Below are 26654 nucleotides of genomic sequence, written 5' to 3' on the forward strand. Positions count from 1 at the left end.
ACTAGGGAAGACTGACTCAGATCAATTCCTCTCCCTTGACTAGTTGGTGAACCATCAACTCTTTCTGATGGAATGAAGGAAACTTTATGTATACGCTCCTTGGACCAGAGGGAGAGGATGGACCTAATCCTATAGAGAGTTGATGCCCCAGGGAAGAGGGTTGTGGGGCGAGGGCGTTAAGGGAGCTGGGGGTCAGGGGAAAGAGTGGGTATATACGGGGGTGGGAGAGCACCCTCTCAGAGGCAAGGGGGGGGAGATGAGATGAAGAACTCTAAGAAGGGTAACGGGGAAGAGGGTACAACATTTATAATGTAAATAAATAAAATAATTATATGTGGGGATCTGTCTGACTCTTTTGCCTACTCAAGACCCTTGTGCCCTTACAAGGTGACCTCATCCACCTTGATATAAGAGTTTATGTCTAGTCTTTTTTTTTTTTGTATAAACTATTCACTTTGTATCCCTCTCACTGCCCACCTCCATGTCACCCCATCCTGCAATCCTACCCCCCATTCTCCCTTCTCTTTCTCCTCTAATCAGGTGGGGGTCCCTGGGTATCCCACCACCCCGGCACATCAAGTCTCTTCAGGGCCAGGTGCAGCTTCTCCCACTGAGGCCAGACAAGGTAACCCAGCTAGAAGAATGTGTCCCACATAGAGGCAACAGCTTCTGTGATAGTCCTAGCTCTAGTTGTTCAGGACCCACACGAAGACCAAGCTACACATCTGCTACATATGAGCCAGGAGGCCTCGGTCCAGCCCTTGTGTGTTCTTTTGTTGGTGGTTCAGTTTCTTAGAGCCCCAGAGCTCCAGTTTGGTTGACTCTGTTGGTCTTCCTGTGGAGTTCCTATACCCTTTGGGGCCCCCAATCCTTCCTCCTATTCTTTCACAAGAGTCACCGAGCTCCATTCACTGTTTGGCTCTGGGTCTTTGCATCTGTCTGAGTCAGCTACTGGGTGGAGCCTCTCAGAGGACAGCCATGCTACTGTCTGCAAGCATAGCAGAGTATCATTAATAGAGTATCATTAATAGTGTCAGGGATTGGTGCTTGACCATGGCATCGGTCTCAAGTAGGGCTGGTTACTGGTTAGCCATTCCCTCAGTCCCGGTGCCATCCCTTGTAACTGCATTTCTAGTAGACAGAATAAATTTTGAGTCCTGTGGGTAGGTAGGTGTCCCTATTGCTCCATTGGAGTTCCTGCCTGATGGCAGGAGGTGGCCTCTATCTCTAATATCTCTCATGCTGTGGGTCACAGCTAAGGTCACCTTCATTGATTCTTGGATGAGTATTATCCTAGGTCTCTGTCATATCCTAGAGATGCTTGCTACCTCCTCACCTCTGTCAATTGCAGGTTTCCATTTATTTTATGGCCATCTAGCCATCTCTCCTGTTCCTCCCACATCTGATCCTGAACCTCCCCTTCCCCTCCACAGCCTTCTCCCTCCCTCCATCTGCCTCTTAGACTAATTTTTCCCCTTCTAAGTGAGATTCAAGAATCCTTATTTGTATCCTCCTTCTTGTTTAGTTTTTTTGGGTCTGTGAAATATAACATGGTACCTGTATCTTATGGCTAATATCCACATATAAGTAAGCACATACCATGCCTGGCCCTCTGGGACTGGGTTACCTCACTCAAGATAATATTCTCAAGTTCCATCCATTTGCCTGCAAAGTTCATGATGTCTTGGTTTTTAATGGTGAATAGTATTCCATTGTGTAGATGTAGCACATTTTCTTTATCTATTCTTCAGTTGAGGGGCATCTAGAATGTTTCCAGTTTCTGGCTATTATGAATAAAGCTTCTATGAGCATAGTCGAGCATGTGTCTTGGGAGAGGGTAGAGCATCTTTTGGGTGTATGCCCAGGAGTGGCATAGCTGGATCTTGAGGTAAAACTATTGCCAGTTTTCTGAAAAGATGTCAAATTAATTTCCAATGTGGTCGTAAAGCTTACACTCCCACCAGCAATGGACGAACGCTCTACTTGTTCCACGTCCTCACCAGCATGTGCTCTCTCTTGAGTTTTGACCTTAGCCATTCTGATGGGTGTAAGACAGAACCTCAGAGTTGTTTTGATTTGCAGTTCCCTGATGACTAAGAACTTTGAACTTCTTGGCCATTGAAGAGGATTGTAACTTGTTATGCATGTTTGGTTGATATTCCTGGGAGGCCTGCTCTTTTCAGAAGGGAAATGGAAGAGTGGTGGGTCTGGGGAATGCAGGGTACTGGGAGGAGTGAGGGAGGGAAGACTGCAGTTGGGATGGATTACTGCATGAGAGAAGAATGAATTAAAAGAAAAGCAATCTTAAAATTGTTTGGTTTGTGGAGACTTTCAAAGTGGTCTCACATAATGAAATTTTAAGATAATTTTAATTCCCTTAAATCATTTTCAGCTATTGTAACTGTAACCAAAAATGGAAGACTCACAGCTAGCTGCTAAGCTTGTGTGTGATTGTCCCTCCAATAACCAGCCCATCCCTCAGCTGTACTCAGTGAGAGTATTTGTTGACCAAGTTATGGAAATGGCCGTTAAATTAAGATGGGTTATTCTGGAAATTGTAAAATATAGTACATGTTTCCCTAGTACACCAATATCTTAAAAAATAAATGACGAAGGGAAATTACAAAATGAAAAGCGCTATATCCCACAGAAAATATATTGAATGAAGTCTTTTCTATGTGTCATTCAGCTACCCACATTATGGGCTAATTTTTTATTGGACAGATTGGACAAAGTCCTGCACCTCTTCCTTTGCCAACCTCGTTTCTGCAGACTCAGTGGACAACAACAGAGATGTGGTGATTCATTACACTTGTTATACTGTGCAGGCTGGAAAGAAAACAGTGAGCGAGTAGTAGTTAGCATTTTTACTGTGTCTTCCAAGAGCCATATCCTGTCTCTATGTAATCCTACCCTGAATCAATTGCTACTACACTTACTAGTAGATTGTAAAACATTATAGATTATTCTCTCCATTGCCAAATAATCAGTAGTAATTACTGATGCATGCTTCTCTTTCATACATAATATATGTATGTATACAAAGCCTATAACCCCTTTGAACTTAATTTCCTGAAGCTCAGATTGCCAAATGAGCCATTCCAAAGACCCATTTATGAAATTCAGAGTTTTGTTACATTAGCATGCAGAAGGAGAGGTGACTAACTCTTAAAGCAAATAAATTTCGATGTTAATTTGGTCTTGGATTCAATTTGCCTTCCTTTATAAGCCTGGCCCTGCTCTCTAATTATATAATTGGGCTAGTGTTAAGGGGACTATAATTGATGTCAGGAAAAGAAGGAGAAAAATATGATAGACTGATCAAGCCTGGCTTGAGGTTTTACATTTGTTCTTTTAATCTCCAACTTGGATAATGACACAGTCTGAGAAGGCCCCATACATACATGTCATGTTTAGATAACATAAATGATAGGCTTCCCTGTGTCTAATACTCTCAGGGTCATTACTTCAAATATAACATGTACTTTTCAATACAATGCTGGTAGTTATTGTACCAATTTACAGACTGAGACTGGCTGAATTCACTAGCTGGAAAAAATTACATGAAGAAAGCTGAGGGTTAAACTTTTATCTGATTCTAAATGCTATATACTTTTGAGATATATCTTTTGGTCTGCTGTTAGCAGAACAGTTTCGAGTCTTATGATTAATCGGTGAGAAGCCAGGGCGCACAGCTGTAATTCTAGCATTCAAAAAGCTGGGGTGGAAGGAACATTGCACATCCCAGGTCCAGGTCAATGAAGAAAGACCCTGTCTCAACACACACACACACACACACACACACACACACACACACACACACACACACAACGTGGTCAATATTGTCTCCTCTTTACTATGATTTGCACTTACAAATATAATATTTCTCTTACGTAAAAATAGAGACAGAATTCTTAAGGATGTGTCACGCCACTATGAGTCCCACCTCCTTAATAAGAAAAAAAAATTGAAACTTTAAATCTAAGAAGAGATGAGACTTCATATTTCCATGTCCCCCAAACAACTTGCCTTACCCATGTAGTTTCCCTGTTTAGATCAGAATAGCATTTTCCTATGGCAATACATAAACAAAAGTTGACAAGCAAGTACTCAGGAAAACAGCATGAATGGGTGAACACTGAACTTCAGACGTGGCATCAAAGGTGTTGAATTTCCAGATGGGCTCACTTCTACTCTATAAGTAGAAGACTCCTTCCATGTACTACTTTGATCCCTGAGTTTGGACCACAAGAACCAAGAAAGCCCAGAGCAATCTGGATCTCCTGAACAGATGATGTCTTTTCTATGTTTTAGAGTTCCTTGTTCTAACTAATTACTTAAGGTATTGTTCTGTCGCTGTCCCCAAAGAGAGCAAAGATCCAAGCACAAAGGTTGGAAGCAGCTTGAACTTCATCAGGTTAGTAACAAAAGACTGAACCCAGCCTGTAGCTTTGGGTATAAGGAAAGTGTACCCACTTAAAACCCAGGTACAATGATGAAGTGTCCATGTCACCATCTGAGTAACGAGCCATACAGATGAAAGTTTGGCAGAGTAGGAGAAGCACTGCATGGAGTTAGGACATGCACATGGCATTGTACACAAACCTGTGGACTAAAACACAGAGGTCTTGTCAAAGTCAGTTAAAACACATGACCTGGTCTCATGTCTTTCCTTCACCTGCCACATCCTCTCTGCATCTGAGCAACCTGCCTTCCCTTGAAAGATGATCTGCTTTAAAACTGTAGGATTTTATTTTATTTTATATTTGCATTTTCTTTTTATTCTGTATTCCTCTACATTTGTTTGTGGTGTGTGCATGTGAATGTGGGTTCTATTATAGAACGGAACATGGACCTCCCGGAGCTGGAGTTTAGAGGCCGTTGTGACCATTCAGGATGGGCACTGAGGACCACACTCTTGGCCTCTGCAAGAGTCGTCCATGCTTTCAACCATGAGCCACGTGTCCAGCCAGAAAGAAGATACTCTTAGAATGAACACGTCTGTTTAGAAAAGACAACTCTCATTCAACTCATCCTCAGAACAGTGTCTATGACCATTCATTTAAAATAGAAGTGCAGGCTGGGAAGGAGTTGTTGAGAAAGTGTTTGCCTCATAGAGCATTAGGACCTGAGTTCAGTTTCCAGGATTCATTAAAATGTTGGGTGTGGTGGCATGCGCTTCTTATTACTAAGAAGGCATGGACAAGAGGTTCAGTGGCCATCCAACTTAAAGTACTTGTGAAGGTCCAGGCCAATGAGAGTCCTTATCTAAAAGAATCAAGGTGTGTGTTTCCTGAGGAACAACACTTGAGGCTGACCTCTGACTTTCACGTGCCTCTCTCTCTCTCTCTCTCTCTCTCTCTCTCTCTCTCTCTCACACACACACACACACACACACACACACACTGGATGTGCTGACTCGTGAAGGTAACCTTCTTGCTCAGGTTACAGGTTGAGGTTGAGGAAGAATGACATTGAGTTCGAGGCCATCCGTCACTACCTAGTGAGATTAGACTCAAAAAATATACACAAAAAGCAAGGTCTAGAGTAATGGCTCAATGCCTGCTCTTCCAGAGGACTCAGGTTTGATTGACAGAGCCAGTACGGCAGCTCACAGCACCATGTCTCTCCAGATATGATGCTCTCTCCTTTCTGCACTGAACACATGTGGCACACAGACATACATATAAGCAAAACACAGACTAAGTAATAAAATACAAAAAATAATAGCAAAATACAATATAGTAAAAATTCTTATCATCGTTGCCAGTTAACATTTTCTACTGAATTTTATAATGATCGAATTTACATATTTATGTTATATAAGATGTTTACTTGTTGATTTGCTTATCTCTACCCACATTCATACCCTTAATGTGCCACAGTAATAAAAGAATATTATATATTCATTTTCCTTCCCTGGAGATCAAGATTTCCTTTATGGTAGACAGAGTAAAAAAAAAATTTGTTGACTGAATGAATAAATAATTATCCATCTCATTATTTCAGGCTCGAGGCTAAAAAAAATTAGTGTTCATGTCAGGATCATGAAGTCATGTGCTCTAAAACCTATAAGCAACGTGTGTTGTAAGCTTTCCTTGAAAGCAGTTGAAGGGAGGCAGGTAAGTAGAAGGGCATGCCGTAACTTAGCACTGGTCTTAGAGCCCTGGTGCAAAACTAACATTGTGTCTCTGTGTCTAAGGCTTTCCTGTGTGGTCACCAGCTTCTATGTTATCAGCTCATAGAAGCCGCCACCTTTTCCTTTGAGTCACTTCCTGTGGGCTGCACACTTGATTACGGTAATTAAGAAACACGTCTCCTTCCCTCTCTGAAATAAGGTGTGAAATAAAAAAGGGGGGGTGTTAGTATAGTGAGAACATTTCTCCAAGTGAAACCAATTTCCCCTTTTAAGTCTCACCTATTATGATCTCACAGAGGCGTCTATTTTCAGTCCATTTCTTCCTCCTGAGGAAGGACAAAGTCACAGAACTAAAATAACCAAGAAAGTCACCACAACCCCCTCCCTTACTTATCCTTACCAATCAAAATCTCTAACCCCATTAAAACTAACTCCAAACAGCAACCTGCATGGTCTACTTTCTTTGTGAAGCCTGGTCAGTGCACACCCTTGGTTGCATTTTATTAATAGCAGACCCTATAAATGGATTTCCCAAAGCGCTTACTCTTTTTGTGTGAGATTATAGTATTCTGAGAATTTATATGTTGTGTTATTGTTCATTTATATAATATTAAGTGTCACTTTTTATACATTCTTTTTTGCTCTAAGCATCATCCCATGTGGCTTGAGATTTTGTTCTGTGTAGGGCATTGTGTGCTCTCAAAATTTAATAGCAATATACTGCATTTTTGAGAGACTCTGAATAAAATCACTACTTCAGGTCTGACTGGACAGTCATATAGTTTCCTACTTCAAAGGGACCCAACACAATAGGTTGGGACCATTCAAGTATATAATTTAGATGGAGAGAAAGGATAAACATGATGGTGGTGGTTAAAAGCCAGTGAGTGACCCAGACGGCTTGGCATGTAAAAGTAGGGAGAAGACACCACTGTAGCTACGTTATCTTGGTCGTTATCTCAACTGTCGGTGGAGGGGAAACCTTTGACCCTTTGATGCTATTGGGTCATGATGGTATAAGTCAAAAATCCCTCTAGCTACTGTATCTACAGAACATCTTTATCTTGGTGTATCTTGCATTGGGCATGTGGGCGATGCTACTTAAACAGTAGACACATGTGTCACACATTTATTGTATAAGGTTGGGTATGGGAGGATTCGTTGTTCTCATCTTTTGTGGCTCATCAATAAAGTGTCTATAAATGGGATACTACAGCAGTCTGATCTTTGGGCTTATTTATAATGATACTTGCTTTCCTCATACGAGGACAGTTACTTACACAAGCATGGTTTAACCTTATTTTGTAGGGTGATGGTAGGGAGTGTATTCTGCATATTAAATGAGACCAAGGATGTGAAATATTATTCCCTATATTCAAAATATCCTATTATTATTATAGACTAATCCTATAAGATTCAGGCTAGGCATACCAGTTATCACCCAAGCCCAGGCAGACTACAGATCAATTGAGGGTGCTGTTAATTTATATGTATGAACTTTAGTATTAATACCTGACTACCAGCAGAACAGGATTATGCTGAAATGGAGTAGAAGTGGGGCACTGCCTTCTGCTATAAGGTTAAAGGAACATCAGCTGTGCCCTGCCTGTCCCCTTTGGAAGATGGACTCCAGAAATACCAGTCAGCCTGTTTAATCAGGTACCCAAGCTTAACTATTGAGAGGGGAAAGGATGAAGCATAGATGTGGAGCCTGCAATCTCTCACTGTAATATGGGGGTTCTCGTGCCATTAATGGGGAATGTTCAGAGACAGTGGCACCTGGCAGAAAGAAACGACTGTGCAGAGGTGAAGACACCGGGCATTTAGTCACAAAAATCTACTTGCGAACATGCATACCCTCGATCTACTCATGAACATGTGTACCCCAACCTACTCATGAACACGTGTACTCCCAACCTACTCATGAACACGTGTACCCCCAACCTACTCATGAACACGTGTACCCCCAACCTACTCATGAACATGTGTACCCCCAACCTACTCGTGAACATGTGTACCCCCAACCTACTCATGAACATGTGTACCCCAACCTACTCGTGAACATGTGTACCCCCAACCTACTAGTGAACATATGTATCCCCAACCTACTCGTGAACAGGTGTACCCTTGAGTCCATGAGAGGCACAGCCGCTCTATCCCCTTATGCATTAGCTCGCTCTCCAATTCAGAGCTGAAAGTCAGCATAGACCTCTAAGCTCGTGTGTTCCTGGTTGTAGGTTCAGCCACAAACTCTAGCTAGAGTTATGTGCAATGTAAAACCCCTTAGTCTACGAGGGCAGTCACTTTCTCTTAGTCACTTCAGCATAAACGCCTAGCTTACTTACTGAGACTGCACTGATGACACAAAAGAATTGTCTTAAAATAATCAAAATAATCTCATGACTTTTCTGAAAGTAGCCAATGGTTTAGTAACCCAAGCCCTTTCTTTCTAATCTCTCTCTCTCTCTCTCTCTCTCTCTCTCTCTCTCTCTCTCTCTCTCTCTCTCACACACACACACACACATACACACACCCCCCAATAAATACAACCTATAATCAATAAAGAGGCTCGGCTCGTTTAAGTATTCACTCACTGCTCTTTGACAGAAAGTACTCATTGCTTTTGCTTTCGAAACTTTTGTCACATTATTTAGACGTGGCAGCTGAAGTATTGAAATAAACAAATATCCATTTGGAAGGTTACAGATGGTGAGTATTAATTGCTGCATATATTAACTTGCGAGCTTTGTAATTACAGTTAATGGATTTCCTAATTGCTTTAGGCTGCGGGGAACGGGAGGGAAATGTAAAGGAAGCCAGAGAGCCAAGTACGGTAAATATTTGTTGGATGGAGTTGTACAAAGCTCTCATTAAAGTTTTCTAATTTAGGAGAACATGAGAGGAGAGCGCATGGTCCCTGCAGAATGCAGGTGCTGTAACCAGAAAGCAAGAGGTGCAGCCTTCCACCACAGCTCAGTTGGAATAGTAAGAATTAGAACTTCCGTCTACTAACCTGGGTTATGAAACAGTTACTGATAATGACCAGAAAAAAGCATGAAGGAAGCTAGGACAGTGTTCCTCCTGCCTCCCTCCCCCTCCCCTCCCCCTCCCCCTGCCCCTCCCTCCCCCTCCCTCCCCTCCCCCCTCCCCTCCCCTCTCCGTTTCCCCAACCCTCTGTATGTATGTGGCTCTGTTCTGTCTCTCTGTATATCTGTCTCTATCTTTCTATTTGTCTCTGTCTCTCTATCTCTGTCTCTGTCTCTCTCTCTCTCTCGTGTGTGTGTGTGTGTGTCTGTCTGTCTGTCTGTCTGTACATGCGTGTGTATGAACATGAATGTGGAAGACAAAGACAACCTCGGGTGTCCTTGTTCAGGCACTATCTACCTATATTTTTCTCTCTCTCTTTTTTTTATTGTTAAATTTTTATTTGATCACTTTGGAGTAGACTATATAAGCATCACTGTAACAGATTCACAGAAATGGATTCATGATAATCAAAAACAACAGCAGGAATATTGGTCTATTATCACCCGAATGGTTTCTTAAATGTAACACTGGGTGTGAGACAGGTCTCTAACGAGCCTGCAACTCACAACTCACGGGCAGTGCAGGCTGACTAGGCAGCAAGATGCGTAGTTCTGCCTGTGGCTTCCCCCTCAGCTGCTGCCTTTACACATAGTAGTCGCTGCTCGCAGGTAACTACATGGATTCCAGGTGTGAGGTAAGCTCTCCTGCTCATTAGACAAACATTTTAACAACAACCATCTCCTTACACTCTGTTTCCTTTTACTTAAGTAAAAGGCAACAATGTTACCGAGCTCAGGGTTTGGGCTTGAACCACTTTTAAGACACATCCTGCTTACTCGCTTACTCGAATAACAGTCTGAGAGACTCACTCAGCTTAGCCTCTGACCGGCTGCTAAAGATGAGGGGCGCAGCAGCTGCAACCCGTGATCCAAGGTTAGTAGTGACTGGAATTCTTTCCATTATGTATCATGTCCCGAGTTGGGGGACTGGGTGGGGCTGAACTATAAGACAATGTTGCCTTGGCACCAAGGGTGGGAAAGTAGGATGTGATGAACATTTGGTACCTCTTGTTCCTTCCCAACCATTGAAGTTACATAAATAGGCATTTTCTTTTAAGAGACTGGTGTTAAAAATGACTAGCCCACGAGGGTGGGTTAAGGAGTGGAAAGATTGATTCCCTCACAGATGTTAATTCTGGTTAACTTAAACTCTATTTGGAACAAGAGCTTAATAAGCATGTCCTGACAGCATGTACTCCTAGGCCATAACTAATAGTGATGGTATTTAACTAGCCCGCCTGTTTTCAATCTATTAAGTAAGAGGCTATTGAAGCACCCAGGCGTGGTGCCTCCTGCCTGCATTCTAAGCTCTTCAGAATCTGAGGGCAGGAGGGTCACTGTAAAGTCAAGAGCAATCTGGGATGTACAATGAGTTCTAGCTTAGCCTGGCTCTAGAGTGAGACCCTTCATCACATCCTCACACGAAAACCCAACAATAACGGTCAAAAGAAAGTCCGTGGTGTGGTGGTTAGAGGACTGGAGATTAAAATGGCAACCCTTGGAGCCTTGCTGGGCTCCACACGGTTCCTTGGGGAGCCCTGTTTCTTTTGTTCAGCCTGGGCATTTGTGCCTATAAACTATGAGGTGGCTTTTGTTTCAGTGTGACTCTGGATGATCTGTACCCTTGCATTTATTTCTGATGTGAACAGCAAGTCGTTCCCATATGTTTATTGTATTTGTCTATTGTCACAGGCTGTGACATCCAGGAGTAGGAATTGTATGCATTTTCATCCTGGATTTATTATTGTCCACGGAGAACATAGAAGTCACTCTGAATTTGTTCCACTGAATGGAGCAAAAGAATAATGAAGCATGCTATCTATGTATGTGGCTTCTGATTTGTGCATATATGCCACTATTTTTAAAAGGTGCATTTTCAACAATTTCATCACCTTTGGGTTTGTCTAGCTACTGACTCCGAAACAAGGAGATGGGTTTAAAGCCATTTAGTTGGAATGTGTACCAGGAACCGGGAGGAAAATCACATTGAGACAGGGAAAGAGATGTGGCAGTGAGCACTGCAGTGTGGGTAGCTGCAGATGAACCCACTTGGAAAGGAATAGCAGCGATAAGAAGATAAGAAGAGTAAGGAGCATATACATTTGTGTAGTCAGGAATCGGGAGGAAGGTGTTCACTGATGTCTTTTCATTGCTTAGGAGATGAAAAGCCAGAGGAACCCAGGAAGTCAAAACCCCATCAGATAAGGAGGCGAGTGTACCACAGCTTTGTGATAGGCCATCATATACTGCTATTACCAACCCATAACATGACTTGTCTTTCTTGTCCATGCATTGCTCTGAAACATGGTTGTATCAGGTACTTTTCCTAAAATTCGGTTTCTTGGTTTTCTGAGGTTTATCCCTCCTAGGCCTCTAAGTTCCCTGAAGGCAGACAGCATGTCTTACCACAGCCCCTCACACTGATGCTCACAGAATGGCTGACAGAGATACCTAAGGGTTGCCTGGCGACACGAATCAGAATAGTGTGCATGAAGCCTTATTGGCTAGTGTAAACCCTATTTGTCTGTTTTGTGTGGCTGTGACACAATTTCTGAGGCAAGTTTTCATAAGGGAAAGACAGTAGTGGACTCACAGTTTTAGGAGGTGAAAGTCCAACATTTTTTTGGCCGCTACTGAGACATAATGACAGATGACATCATGCTAAGGGCATGAATGGAAAGAAGAAATCTCAATGTAAGACAGGATGCGGGAGAACAAATTGGAAATTCAGCTCTGCCACCAAAACATGCTGACATACACATAGAGCTTCAGTACAGGAAATATGGCAATTATCGCTATTTAGGAGAAGCTTTCCCTGGGATCAGACATTGAAGCTTTATATAAAAGTATGCAATATTCTAAGATTATATCACCTGCTGGTGGCAAAGATAGAATTGTAATGAGCATTCGAATGATCAGAGACTGCAGCTTCTGGACTTAAAAAGTAGGTCACCACACTTCTTATTCATCAGAATGCTTCAAATGTGGAAGATAATGGTGTCTTTAGGAGAGTGTAGACCCCTACTGCCTTCCTCACATTGAGGAGATAGACCAAGCAAACTTGGCCATTTGCTTCCTACCTGGGACTTATTGTTCAAGTGGGGAGTCTTTACTGACTATGCAGGGCCAACAGACTTATGGATACAAAAGTTTTATCTGTAGGGATGGCAGGGTCTAAATGCATCAAACATTGGCTGGGAATTGGGAGGGGTAGCAACACAGGATGGGGACCATTCTTGGTCTCTTTCAAGGTCATCTCCCTGCAAGTGAATGTTTATTTTGGATGATTTGTCTAGTTTTGAATAGTAGAGGGTTTGTTATATTGTTTTGTTTTGCTCTGACACAAGAAATATAACTTGATTTATCCCCTTGGTTCTATTTTTATTCTTTGCAACTCCAGGCAAACAAAGCATATATTATAGAAAAAAAAGGACAACTGAAATCAATAAAATGCCGCAGATAAAAAATGTTTGCATCTTGTCTAGATGCTACACAGGACAATGGGAGACGAGAGAATGCAATCCATCAACATGCCTGAAGTGGGTACTTGCCTTCCCGTGAAACAAGTTACTTCTGTGGTTCAGTTTTTGGAGTGAATCTAAATCAAATACTATGCTATGCTGAACTTGTAACTCCATCCTGAGAGATTCCTTATCTAACTAGGCTAACGAAACTTGAAGAGACAAGTTGCATTTGGAGAAACAGCTTGAATGCACATTGATATTCAACAGTCTGGGGAAAAATCAGATACTTAGCTCAGAAAATACAGTAGCTTGGATCAGGCCCAGTGCTGCAAAGCCCCTTCCCTCCCCCAGCATTGCAGACCGTTCTGGGAACTCGTGCAGACAGAGAAAACAGGGGAGGCGTTTGAGTGTTCCTTTTCTATCTTTGCTCATCCGGGGAAACTTTTCTTCCGTGCTCTCGAAATTTATGCTGATTAAGCTGTGTTACCCATAAAATCGGATTTGCCATACCCTCTACACGGTGTGAGATAATAGAAGTGTCAGACAATTGTAGAACTCCCAAGTACTAAGCTACTCTCTTACAAGGATTCTCAACATCTCTGCACAGTGTTCTAAGAGCCCTTTATACGTCACGAAATAATGCAGACACACGGGAGGGAGCAGAGACAGAGGGAATAGCCAACCAATAATCAGCCCAACTTGAGACCCATCCCATGGGCAAGTACCAATCCCTAACACTATTAATGGTACTCTGCTATGCTTGCAGACAGGAGTGTATCGTCGTCTGAGAGGCTCCACCCAGCAACTGACTCAGACACCCACAGCCAAACATGATGGAGCCTCGGAACTCTTTTTTTTTTTTTTTTTTGGAGCTGGGGACCGAACCCAGGGCCTTTCGCTTCCTAGGCAAGCTCTCTACCACTGAGCTAAATCCCCAACCCCGAGCCTCGGAACTCTTACAGAAGAATAGGAGGAAGGATTGTGGGCCCCAAGGGGATAGGAACTCCACAGGAAAACCAACAGAGTCAACTAACCTGGACCCTTGGGGCTCTCAGAGTCTGAACCACCAACCAAAGAATATACATGGACTGGTCCTAGCCCTCCCACATATGTAGCAGATATGTAACTTGATCTTCATGTGGGCCCTGAACAACTGGAGAGGGAGGTTATCCCAAAAGCTGTTGCCTGCACGTGGGATATGTTCTTCTATCTAGGCTGGCTTGTCTGGCCTCAAAGGGAGAGGAAGTGCCTAGCCTTGGAGAGACTTGAAGTACCAGGGTGGGAGGGATACCCAGGGGGCCCCACGCTCTCAGAGGAGAAAGGAAGAAAGAAGGATTGTGGGAAGTGGTGACCAGGAGGGAGGCAGTGAGCAGGATGTAAAGTGAATAAGTAAATAAGTAATAAATATATAAATAAATAAATAAAAATTTTAAATCTCATATAGAGCATACTAAGTGTAGTATTGTAGGCGTATTGCTTTTGTCTTAGAAATTGGAAATTCAATCCAGAGATACAGTTCCAAAGCAGGTACTTAAACGACTACCTTTTGGCCAGTTTGAAAGAGTCAGATAGACGAAGCTGGAAGTCCCAAGAGATTTCCTTAGCCGGTCATTCGGAGTCCAGTGGAGGCTAAGGACAGTGTTCCTAGAAAACTGCGTATTCCTGACAAAAACTACATGCTGTCTATTCCTGGGAATCGTTACGTAGAATAGCTGTTTTCTGATTGACTCTGAAGTGTTTAGGCTTTTAATGCATTGCATAAGACCTTTTGTCATCTGAGGACACCGTTTCTACTGGATAGGTTCACTGCTTTGTGGTCCTGCACTTTCTATACGTGTTTGAACACTTGGACTCCAGTTTCTGATGTCGTTTGACAAGGTTGTGTAGCCCTTAGGAGATGGGGCCTCGTGGGAGGAGTTAGGTCACTCAGGGAGGAGCTTGAGGTTTTATAACCTACCAACACTTTGTTTTCCCACTTCTACGTAACCGTACGCATGACGTCATGCCTTCTCCGGCATGACGGACTATATGGCTTGGAACTGTAAACCAAACAAACCCTCCCTCAAGTTGCCCATCATCATATATTTTTACCATAGCAACAGGGAGAGAAAATAAGGATGAGTTGTAGCTTCGGTTGATTCTGATGTCCCTGGGAAGTCCATTCGTCTCTGTTTGAGTCATTTATTAACATTAGGCAAGGCCGCCTCGATCGGAAAAAGCAATTCCGATTGCCATCACATTATATATACCTACATAACTCCCATCAAAATTCAAATGTGATGTGAGACAAGAAATAACCAGGAAAGCCAAAAGCTGAGGCTTCACAGATAACCCGCTCTCCTTACTATGGTCGTTTTGTTCAGTCACAGCGTAAAATCAGCTGTAGGAGCTTCACGTTCGTTTTCTCATTGCTCGGTGAAGCCTGAACACCCCTCAAATACAAAGTTGCTCGATTTGGCTTTGGAAACAGATATGAAGTAATTAGAACAATGGGGATAAAACAAGACCTCCTTGTGTTTCCTCGTAGGTCTCGGGGACCTCTGGTTGTGATTTGAAGAGTCCCACAGGATCTGAGAGGAAAGAGAAGTCGTTTATAGAAAATTATTCTTCTGGGGGTGGTTATCAGGAAGACACGTTATCAAAAAGCTGAGTCAGGAACCATCAAGTTCCAGGACTGGAGATTCAGATTCATGTTGCAAGGGGGATGACTGTTATCTGCTGTAACTGCAGGGTCAGCGCGCAGTGACTTCGAACCAGCCTACGGCGATGACTTTCCACTCGAATCATAATTAAATTGCTAAGCGTTTAATTTTGAAACTTGATGGGTAAAACTGATGAGGGGGAACTAACCCAAAGCGTGGCTAAAGTCGAGATGGATCATGAACATCTCCTGTCCCGCGGCGAGCACGTCTGTCAATCAGTCACAGGGGATTAGGATCACATGGCCCCAGAACTTAGAGCTGGTAGAGACTCAAGAGGCTGGGCGGAGGGTTTAGAACTCATTCAGTATTCAGAGACAAGGAAAATGTCCTATCTGTCAATGGAGCTGCTGTCGAGCCTGGCTGGGAAGTTACTACTGCATCAAGTGAAGGGACGAAGGCAGCTTTATAAAAGAGAATTAATTATACTGTGATTCATAGTCCCTGGCTGTACTATAAATACTTTTATGGAAGTGTTTTTCTTTTCCTTCCCCCCATTTTTTTTTCCTTTCCACAAAGGGTGAGTGGAACAGTGTTGCTTCCAGGAATCATAATTGCATTTAAAAATCGTAGAATGGGAGAGTTTAAGGGATCTTCAGTAGGTCAAAGAGACTTAACCGGAATTTCACAGGTGCGGAGCCCTCAGGCCCCCTAGAGTCAGGGAAGCTCTGGGGGTCATGAAGTTAGATCACCTGGCAAGCGGAAAACCCGATCGCTGAATGGAGGGCCGAGTGCATTCCAACACACCTTGTCATTTTCCAGTGTGGGAGCGCCCTGGACAGAGCTCTGTTTCCTACAATTACAGCTCAGACCCGGAGGCCTGCGGAACTGGAGAACCAGGAGAATTCTGCCGCCCAAAGTTCACTGGCATTTCTGACCATTGCTTTAATGAGAAGGTATTTTTAGCTCTTCTCGCCCCATGAGCATTCCTCCAGCTCTCTCAAACTCAGCACTGCCAGGTTCAAGCTTAAGGCTACAATAACTTTGAGTACTTTGTTATAACTTAAGAAAGTCATTTTGATAATCCTCTAGAGAATGCCTTTGATGCACACGGCACTCCACCCTGCATTTTGAGCGGATAGGTACAGATGAAATGGAATCCCTAAGTACCTTACAGGATACGTTAGCTCGGAGCCTGATAGGCATCATGGTATAAAAGGCTCCCGGGAAGCCAGGAACAGAAAGCAGTATCATCAGCCCCTGTTAAGCATCTGACAGGTTTAGATCGTTAAGTACGGCTTGAACACCTTCTAGCTGTGGATAAAAATGAATGGCAAGCTTAAATGTGCTGTGCTTCAAAGTCTTCCGGAATGTGGGCTGAATAGCACTTGCTCCGGAGGGTGATCCTGAAGGTCAAATCAAGAATGTGTGCGAGCGCCTGGTAAAATGCATGGATTGGTTGTTATAAGAATTATTTGTATCCGTCTAGAATACAAAATCAACTAGTCCAGACGACAGACCAGAGTGCACCTAGTAGTTCAGAGACTATGGGGGAAGGAAGGGTTAGGAAGAGAAGTTGTCATCTGTGCGTTATGCCTAAGGCATCAATAGATACAGATCTGAAAGATCAGAATAGAACCAAACTCAGAAATCCAGCACGTAGCCAGGACTAATCAGGATTTCTGAAACGTCCAGATCCGAGAAGAGAGACAGAAAGAAATGGGGCTAGAACCTCCAACTGTTGAGTGTTTTGTGGGTGGGGAGAGGATCCTTCCGTGTGTTTTAAGACTGAGCTGTGGCTTTGTTATAGAGTGCTTTCGCAGCATGTGTGAAAGCTCTGGGTTTAATCTTCAACACCAATGTATGTGTATGTATATTAATGTACTAGTGTTTTCCTGTTAGAGATATCTACTCGCATCCCAATTATGTGATATCCCCATCGTATATACTAAGGTGGCAACACCTTGGCCCTTTGTTACTCATCTCTATCCATTAGGGTTCTAATTCGAGACATTGTGGGGTTTACCCAGTGTTTCCTGAGTTATGCCTCGAGCATCACAAAAGCTAAGGATGTGGCTCAATGGTAGAATGCTCCCCTAGACCGAGAAGCCCAAGTCTGAACTCTAGGGCTACTAAAAACAAAAGTCTTGTGTTGTGGTTTGCCCTGGAGTTATCGGGATTTTGATGCTAATTCCACTGCCCCAAGGACTGCTGCCTAGTTACTCAGGACTCAGGTGACTTCACCAGAACCTTCTCCCCATTGAATTTGTAAAATACAGGTGAGGGGCAGGTACAGGATAGAAGGAGACCTGTCATTGGAGGAGAAGGAAGGATGGGTGGGAGAGAAGTTTGAAGGAAGAGGAGGAGACAGGAGGGAGAGAGGAGGGGGAGAAGCTGTGGCGGGACAATATGGCAGGTGACGTTAAGATTCCACCCTGTACCTTTACAGGTTGTTACAAATGTTCTTAAGAGATGGATGGTACTGGGCTTTGTATGTTTAGGTGGGCAATTATATCTTATCAATTGGGTCAAAGACCATTGTGTTGTGTGTTCTTTTATGTGACGGTTTGAGTGTAGGAAAGTGTGCGGCGGCAGGAGACACTGGGCCACCATGGAGTTGGGATGTGTTTCTGCCAAGATATCTAGCAGACATCTTAGGGCACTGCGGTGACGGACCTAGGGAGGTAAAAGATCATTTTTTAAATTTTTTTATATTTTACAACAACAATCGTGCTTAAAATCAGCCATGAGCTACCGAAAGGTAAGAACACTTCTTGCTCTTACAGAGGACCAGGTTCGGTTAAAAAAAAAACCTATATGGAGTGGCTCACAACTGCTTGAACTCCAGTACCAAGGGATAGTGATACTTAGTGATACCTTCTTCTGGATTCCGTGGGTACCACCAGGCTTGCATGTGATGTATATGTGTGTGTGTGTGTGTGTGTGTGTGTGTGTGTGTGTGTGTGTGTGTGTGTGTGTGTATATATATATATATATATATATATATATATATATATATATAGAGAGAGAGAGAGAGAGAGAGAGAGAGAGAGCGTATGCACAGGTAGTAGGTGGTTTGAATAGGTATGGCCCCCTAGGCTCATGTGTATAAATGTCTGGTCCATAGAGAGTGGCACTATTAGGAGGTGTGGCCTTACTGGAGTAGGTATGACCTTGTTGGAGGAAGTGTGTCACTAGTGGGGTTGAGGGGCTGGGGTTTCGATGTCTCATACATTCAAACTATGCCCAGTGTGGGACACAACCTCTTTCTGCTGCCTGTGGATCAAGATGTAGAACTCACAGCTCCTTCTGGAGCACCATGCCTACCTGCATGCTGCCATGCTTCTGGCTGTGATGGTAATGGACTAAATGGTAAGCCAGCCCAGATGAAATGTTTTCCTTTATAAGGGCTGTGTTCATGGTGTCTCTTTACAGAAACCAAACCCTAACTAAGAAGCAGGTTCTTGCATATCCACAAAAATAAAAATGTCTTTAAAAAAATTAATTGCTTTAAGTAAACATAGCAACTTAACTTAATGTGGGTGCATAGGAGTAAAGCCAGGGACACGTGAGCAAAACACGGACAATAGGAAATAAACCATCTATATTGGTTTGTTAATTATAGAGAATGTAACATATTAATAAAAGGTGTGTAGAATGATAGTGACTGAATCCAAAATGTATGAGAACGCTGAACCGTAATCTCGCTGTAAATTCAAAATCATTCTCAAATAATACATTTTAGTTTTTCAAAGGTATAACTTTTGGGGAAGAAAAAAAAGGAATTTGCTGGTCTGTTATATACTTAAGAAATACCCTGGGAAATCTCTGATGGCTTTTCCTTCAGTCTCTACTCCACACTTTGTCTCCATATTTCCTCCTGTGAGTATTTTGTTCCCCCTTCTAAGAAGGACTGAGGCATCCATACTTTGATCTTCCTTCTTCTTGAGCTTCATGTGGTTTGTGAATTGTATCTTGGGTATTCCGAGCTTTTGGGCTAATATCCACTTATCGGTGAGTGCACACCATGTATGTTCTTTTGTGATTGGCTACCTCACTCATTATGATATTTTCTAGTTCCATCCATTTGCCTAAGAATTTCATGAAGTTGTTATTTTTAATAGCTGAGTAGTACTCCATTCTGTAAATACTACATTTTCTGTATCCAATCCTGTGATGAAGGACATGTGGGTTCTTTCCAGCTTCTGGCTATTATAAATAAAACTGCTATGAACATAGTGGAGCATGTGTTCTTGTTATATGTTGGAGCATCTTTGGGGTTTATGCCTAGGAGTGGTATAACTGGGTCCTCAGGTAATACAATGTCTAATTTTCTGAGGAACCACCAGATTGATTTCCTGAGTGGCTGTAACAGCTTGCAATCCCACCAATGATTCAGGAGTGTTCCTCTTTTTCCACATCCTCTCCAGCATCTGCTGTCACCTGAGTTTTTTGATCTTAGCCATTCTGACTGGTGTGAAGTAGAATCGCAGGGTTGTTTTGATTTGCATTTTCTGGGGATCCATCCCATATACAGTTACCAAACCCAGACACTATTGGGGATGCCAAGAAGTGCATGTTGACAGGAGTCTTATATAGCTATCTCCTAAGAGGCTTTGCCAGAGCCTGACAAATACAGAGGTGGATACTTGCAGCCAACTATTGGACTGAGAACGGGGTCCCCAATGGAGGAGTTAGAGAAAGGACTGAAGGAGCTGAAGGGGTTTGCAACCCGATAGGAAGAACAACAATATCACCAATCAGACTCCCCCCAAAGATCCCAGGGACCAAGCCACCAACCAAGGAGTATACTTGCAGGGACCCATGGCTCCAGCCGCATATGTAGCAGAGGGTGGCCTTGTAGTGCATCAGTGGGAGGAGAGGCCCTTGGTCATATGAAGGCTCAATGCTCCCGTGTAGGGAAGTGCAAGGGCAGGGAGGTGGGAGGTAGTGGGTGGGTGGGTGGGTGGCAGAGCACCCTCATAGAAGCAGGGGGAGGGGGGAGGGGATAGGAGTTTTCCAGAGGGGAAACCTGGAAAGGGGATAAATCTGAAATGTAAATTTAAAAAAATCCAATAAAAGTAAAGAAAAAAGAAAGAAAGAAATAGCCTAGTGTATTCTTTAAGCAGTTTTATTTTAAGTCATGGGCATTTTAACTTAGAGAAAAACACACAAAAATATTTTTAAAGATACCTCACTGTAGACAACTGTCTGAGTACTCGATATTTTTATTCTGCAGATTCTCTTTAAAACTAGTCTTAATTACAACCAATTGCATTGGCCCTGTCAAGTTGCTTTTAGTAGCTATTCTAGTAATCGGATCTGTAGAGATAGATTTTGGGTAGTGCAGGTGCCTAGAGTGGAGGTGTAAGATCAGGAGCTGCTTGTCCACGGAGCCAGCGTGACAACTTAGGTTGGGGGCTGAGCGTTAGCAGGGCAGACTAATATTATTAAGTCATGCTTTTTAAGCAGGGACAATTAATTGTTCGTCTCCTGGGTTCGTTAGCAACACTGAAAGACATTTTTGGCTGTCACATCTTTGGTGATAAGAAGAAAGAAAAAATGCTACTAGCATCTAATAGAACATGGACAGACACTGTACTCATCATTCACTACACACAACAACTCACTATTCATATGAAGAATCCACCCTGGACCAAACTGTAGAGTCTCTAAGTTGAATAGCACACATAGAGAGGGGCTTAACCAACGTGTACTCCCACTTCCTGTCCTTAGAGGAGCTGGTGATCTTCTGAAGTTATGAGCAATGTATAGTACCTTCAATCTTATTAAACGATGTTTACTCATCGTCAGCCAAATCTTACCTGTACTTAAAATTCAATCCCAAGAACCCAGGTAAAACTATTAATCATGAGTGAGTTGCCCATATTTACTGGGGGACATGAAGGTAGGTTTAAGATAAAACTCTGTAACATGTTATGATGTAAGAAAGAGGGAGAGAAGAGAGAGGTGAGAGAGAGAAAGAGAGAGAGAGTTGAATCACCCACAAAGCTAAATTCTAAATTTTAATGACGTTTTAGCTCAACATTCTATATTTTCAGAACTCTTATTCTTTATACGATCACTCAAGTGATTTTTTTGGAAAAAAAATAAAGCATGAGATGTCACTGCCATGAACCTCTCCTCCTTTCACATGCAATTAATGGTGCCAAGTTTCGTGGTTTTTTTTTTTCATTTTTGCATGATCATAAGGCTGGTTCAGGCTGTCTGAGTGCTAGCTTATAAATCAGAAAATGAAAGGTTAAATTCCTTTTTTGCTTAGTGAAGCACACTCTGTAAAAGTCTTAGCCAGACTAATAGAAGCATTCATAAAGATGCTAGTAATAATTCAGGAGTTCATTGGCCAAATAGCATATGCCAATCAGTTTCTTCAATAGACTGTAACATTACCTCACTTAGTTCACCTCAGCAGCTCTATGTGGGCCATACTACTATTATAGCTCTTATCTGGGAAACTGTTACCTAAGAGTAGAAACTTTGATGCATCCACAGAGGCTTGGTAAACATGGGGGATAGAGAGGGCCTGTATCAGATGTCTCCATTTCCCCAATGCTTTTTTATTCTGCACCAAGACCAAGCTCTCTCTGAACCTTATACGTCAACTTTCATACTCACATAATAATAATAATAATAATAATAATAATATAATAATAGATAATGAGGCGGTTGGTTTGAATAGGAATGGCCTCTGGAGGATCATAAATTTGAATGCTTGGTCATTAGGGAGTGGTACTACTTGAGACGGGTTGGGACGTGAGGCCTTGTTGAAGAAGGTGTGGCGGCGGCGGTGGAAATAAGTCATTTAGGTGGGCTTCAGAAGATCAATTGAGGCTCAGTGTCTCACTCTTCCTGCTGCCATGCTCCCCGTAAGCAACTGTGAGCAAGCCTAGTTAAACGTATTTTTTTAATGTAAGAGTTGCCACAGTCACGGTATCTCTTCACAGCAGTACAACACTAAGACAAATGCTCATTTGAGGTGGACGGCATAGGAATACGTCTTTTTAATTTTTTAAAAAAATCATGTGTGCATGCATGTGCCTATTTGTCCATATGTTTACTTACTACATGGATATTGGTGACCATGGAGACCAGAAGAGGACCTTGGATCTCTTGCAGCTACAGTTATAGGCACATAGAAGCCACTCCATGAGTCTGCCAGAAACGAAATGTGGGTCCTCTGCAGGAGCAGGAAGTGTGCTCTCTACCACTGAGCTATCCCAGCCCAGGAATATTTCTTTAACAGAAGGTATAGAGCAGAGAATCAACATCAAATCCTTCACTGGAAACTATCCCTTGGACTCCACAAGCCAGACTTGCACCATTAAATGTCTTTTTTTTTTTTTATTTAAAGATGTCATAAAAAATTTCTAAAGCGTAGAAGATGATACTGGAATGAGTAACCTCGGTTGGCTTTGTTGGAATACTCAACACTCCCAAAGACGGCAAAGTCCCTGTGTGCTCTTGGTTTATGTCTTCACCCCTCCCCGTCTCCAACCGTTATCATCCTCCTTCACTTCATCCAGGTGGACCACCTTCTGGGATGTTTTCTGAACCATTTCAACCTCAAGGACAAGGAAGTTTACATTCAAAGCTGCTTTTTGTGTCCCTCGAGAGGAAGAAGACAACATACCACGAGATTACACTGGGTGAAAAGGATGGTGTGGGTTTGATCTGATACTCTTTTCGTGTGCTCATGCCCAGACAAGTTAGGCACAATACGTATCCCTCAGTCCCAACCCCCACAGAAACCTATCCACCTGCTTGTCATATCAGTTACAGGAAATGGAAACTCATCCCTACCCATCACTCCATAGACAGCCTCTCCCTCATTCCTTCAGTTTTGTTCTGAACAGGGCTCTTCTTCAGTTCCGTTCTTCAGATCAGGAGGGTGTGCACCATAAGCTATTCATCTCTAGGCCTAACGGGTGGCCAGAGAGTGACTCCAAGTTGGGTGTGGACAGCGCTTAGAGGCACGGACTTGAGACAGAACAGGAAACCCTTTATTTACCACGCAGATCCTACAGCACAAACTGCTCTCAAAAGCTCTTTCCACCCGTGACCGGTGACCGCACAGTGGGTGCTGACCTCGGCTAACACTTGCCAGGGAGTTTCCCACAAGAATGATGGGGTGTGGCTACTGTGCAACCTCCCTGTTGTGTAGGTCAGCACTTTCACTGTCTTCTGCAAGTCAAATGCAGACTTTGGTTCAAGCAGCAGAAAGCAGACCAAACCTGTGGAGAATATCTGGTTGGTGCCTATCAAAGCACCAGCACAGGAAACAGTGGTCAGACTGCAGAGATGGTGCCCGCCCCTTCCTCGGATCCAGAGAGTGCTCCTCAGAGCACTGTGGTGGTTGGAATATGTTTGGCCCAATTAGAAGGAAGTGCATCACTGCTGGGGTAGGCTTTGAGCCCCTCCTCCAAGAAGCCTGGGAGTCATTCCGTTCCCAGATGCCTTTGGGGCAGGGTGTAGAGCTCCCTGCTCCTCCTGCACCATTACTGCCTGGACACTGCCATGCTCCCACTTTGATGATAATAGACTGAACCACTGAACCTGTAAACCATCCCAAGTAAATGTCGTTCTTTATAAGAGTTGCCTTGGTCATGGTATCTCTTCATAGCAACGGAAACCCTAAAACAAGCACCTTCATGTGGACAGTCTCCCCGTGCTGAAAAAACAACCCCTAATAAAACCTGACTTGGTATTGTTTGCCTTTCATTGTGTTTATAATAATTGAGCAAAAAGAAAAAAAAAAAAGCCAAATCATGGGTTAATGCCCATGCAAGCATGAACTCTAGGGACTAGTTGCAACACAGAATGGATGGATCCAGGGATGGGAAGACAAGAGCCCTGAGGTCAGACATCCTGCTGTCTCCCCCAATGCCTCTTTGTGCCACAAAGAATTTCAAGAAGTCTAAGAATTCCAAATTCGAAGTCAGCCTTCCAGGTTGGTTCAAAGGATCGTTTGTCAAGGTGGGTGGGTAGGAACAACTGTTCACTCCATGCTTTCTTATGACTTGTATTTACCTGAGGGTTGTCATTGTACTATGATCCTGGAACTCCGTCACTTTAGGGGAGAACCTGATATTATGGGCTTGTTAATGCTGATTCTCAGTCTTCAAACAAAAAGCCTATGTCCTTCAATTACTTATAGCCAATTACCTTCTGGGAATGGCCACTCTATCCACTCTGTCTTAAACAGCTCTTCAAATGTGAGCTAGCCACTCTCTATTTTCTTTATTTTATCTACAGAGCTTGTGTAATTTTTTTCCTCACTCCTTGGGTCTCTATGCCCATCGGAAACAAAGATTTTGTATTCTTGCTTCAAATTGCTGTCCTGATGTCTAGAACCAGTGTTCAATAAATCCCTGTTTAACAAAAGACTAGTGGAATACAGAATATAACAAAGAAATTGTTAAATAGTATATATATTTTATATATAATATATTTAATGCATTAAATATATTTAGATAAAAATAGAATTTTTATATTTTCCTTTTCCTTTAATGTATATTTGTGTGTTCATATTCATAAGCATGTGTACATCTATATGTGTCTGTGCATACAGAACTGTGTGCACATGTATTTTGTAGCCCAAAGTTGATGTCGGGCATATTCCCCTATTATTCATTCACTTTATGCTTTAAGGAAATATCTCTCAGTCAAACCAAGAGCTCACGGGTTGGCTACTCTAGGCAGCTGGCTTGTTCTGGGGATCCCTTGAACCAGCATAATTAAAGGAGGATGCATACCCACCCAGAATTTATCTGGGTTCTGGTGATCCAAAATCAGGTCTTCCTTGAGCAGCAAATGATTGTTTGCATAATAATAAATATTGAATATAATGTTTGTTGAAGATCAGTGCACAATCTTCTCCTATTTTGTCAACTTTACAGCCAGTTAATCAGTCACACCATAGACAGTTACTGTAATGAGAGAGAGAGAGGAGAGAGAGAGAGAGAGAGAGAAAGAGAGAGGAGACAAAACTCATTTATCTGTATTGTGTTAAGCAACATGCAACCACAGTATTTCGTACATTTTCCTACTTATGAAGAACATTGTGGATATACTGTAAGAGCGAGAAGTCCAAGATGTACGCTGTTAAATGATGCCATCTATATATGAGAGGGCGCCCATAAAAGGGCATCTCAAGCCAGAAACATTAACTTTTAAATGAATGGCCTAGACTTTCTGCCCCCACGGAAAACTCAGACCATAGCTGGATCACAGTGAATAAAAGCTGCTATCTTACTCCATACATGAGGACAGGAGAGATCAGCAGAATATTAGAATGATACCTGTGTATCAGGATGGTTTGAGTCTAACTTTGACCAAAAGGTGTTATGCAGAATAATCCAGATTTTGTGAACATACCAATGAGAATCTATATCTGTGCCAAAGCATTTCTTATAGGAAGAAACAATAGTGTGTGTGTGTGTGTGTGTGTGTGTGTGTGTGTGTGTGTGTGTGTGTAATTCAAATGAAGTTCCAGTTATAGCACCTGGGGTGATAATGCTCCCCACCAAAAGCCATAAACTATCCAACAAAAATCTCAATGCTAAACATCGGAAACCTCCTTTGGAGTTATTGGTTAGAGGAGTCCAAGAGACTCACAAAATAGAGGTTTTTGCCTTGGCTGCGTACCAGACGTAAAGGTCTGACGACGTTGCTGAAGAAATCCCACACTATAGACATAGGACTTGGAAGAATTGAGCTGAAATTGAGCTGGAAGCCTCTTCCCTGAGGACAAGCCCTTCTAGCACCCAAAGGTATGATTCAAGCTGCCGAGGGAGAAGAGCAATTGGTCATGCATCCCACACGGCTCTAAAGCCTGTCAAGGCACAGCAATGACCTGCAAGGCAAGGTATGGTGCCAACACTCAAACCTCGGCAGAGATCACCGGCCACAGAGTTTGATGTCAGGTCTGCTCAGGCAGGAATAATTCATGCCTGGGACCGTGATGCTAGCTTAACTACCTGTTACTACTCAGATTGTGTAGCCTGGAAAAGAACCTACTATTGCCTTGCTTCTAAAGCAAATTTCAAACACCGTCTAAATATTAATTCAATTAAATATTAATCCTTGTACCCACAGACGACTGTGGTTCTCACCCCGTATCAAAGAAGCTTCTCCTTATACACTGCAGACATCATCCCAGAAATCCACAGCTGGTCCAGCTACGCAGACTGACTGTGAGTTACACATCACCAACTGATAGACCTTCAACAAAATCCCCAGAGTCTCAGATTGGATCCAATGCGAATAACGTCGATATTATCAATCCTTATAGATGTTTAATGTACTC

This window comes from Rattus rattus, chromosome 9, assembly GCF_011064425.1.
Source record: "Rattus rattus isolate New Zealand chromosome 9, Rrattus_CSIRO_v1, whole genome shotgun sequence".
Lineage (NCBI taxonomy): Eukaryota > Metazoa > Chordata > Mammalia > Rodentia > Muridae > Rattus > Rattus rattus.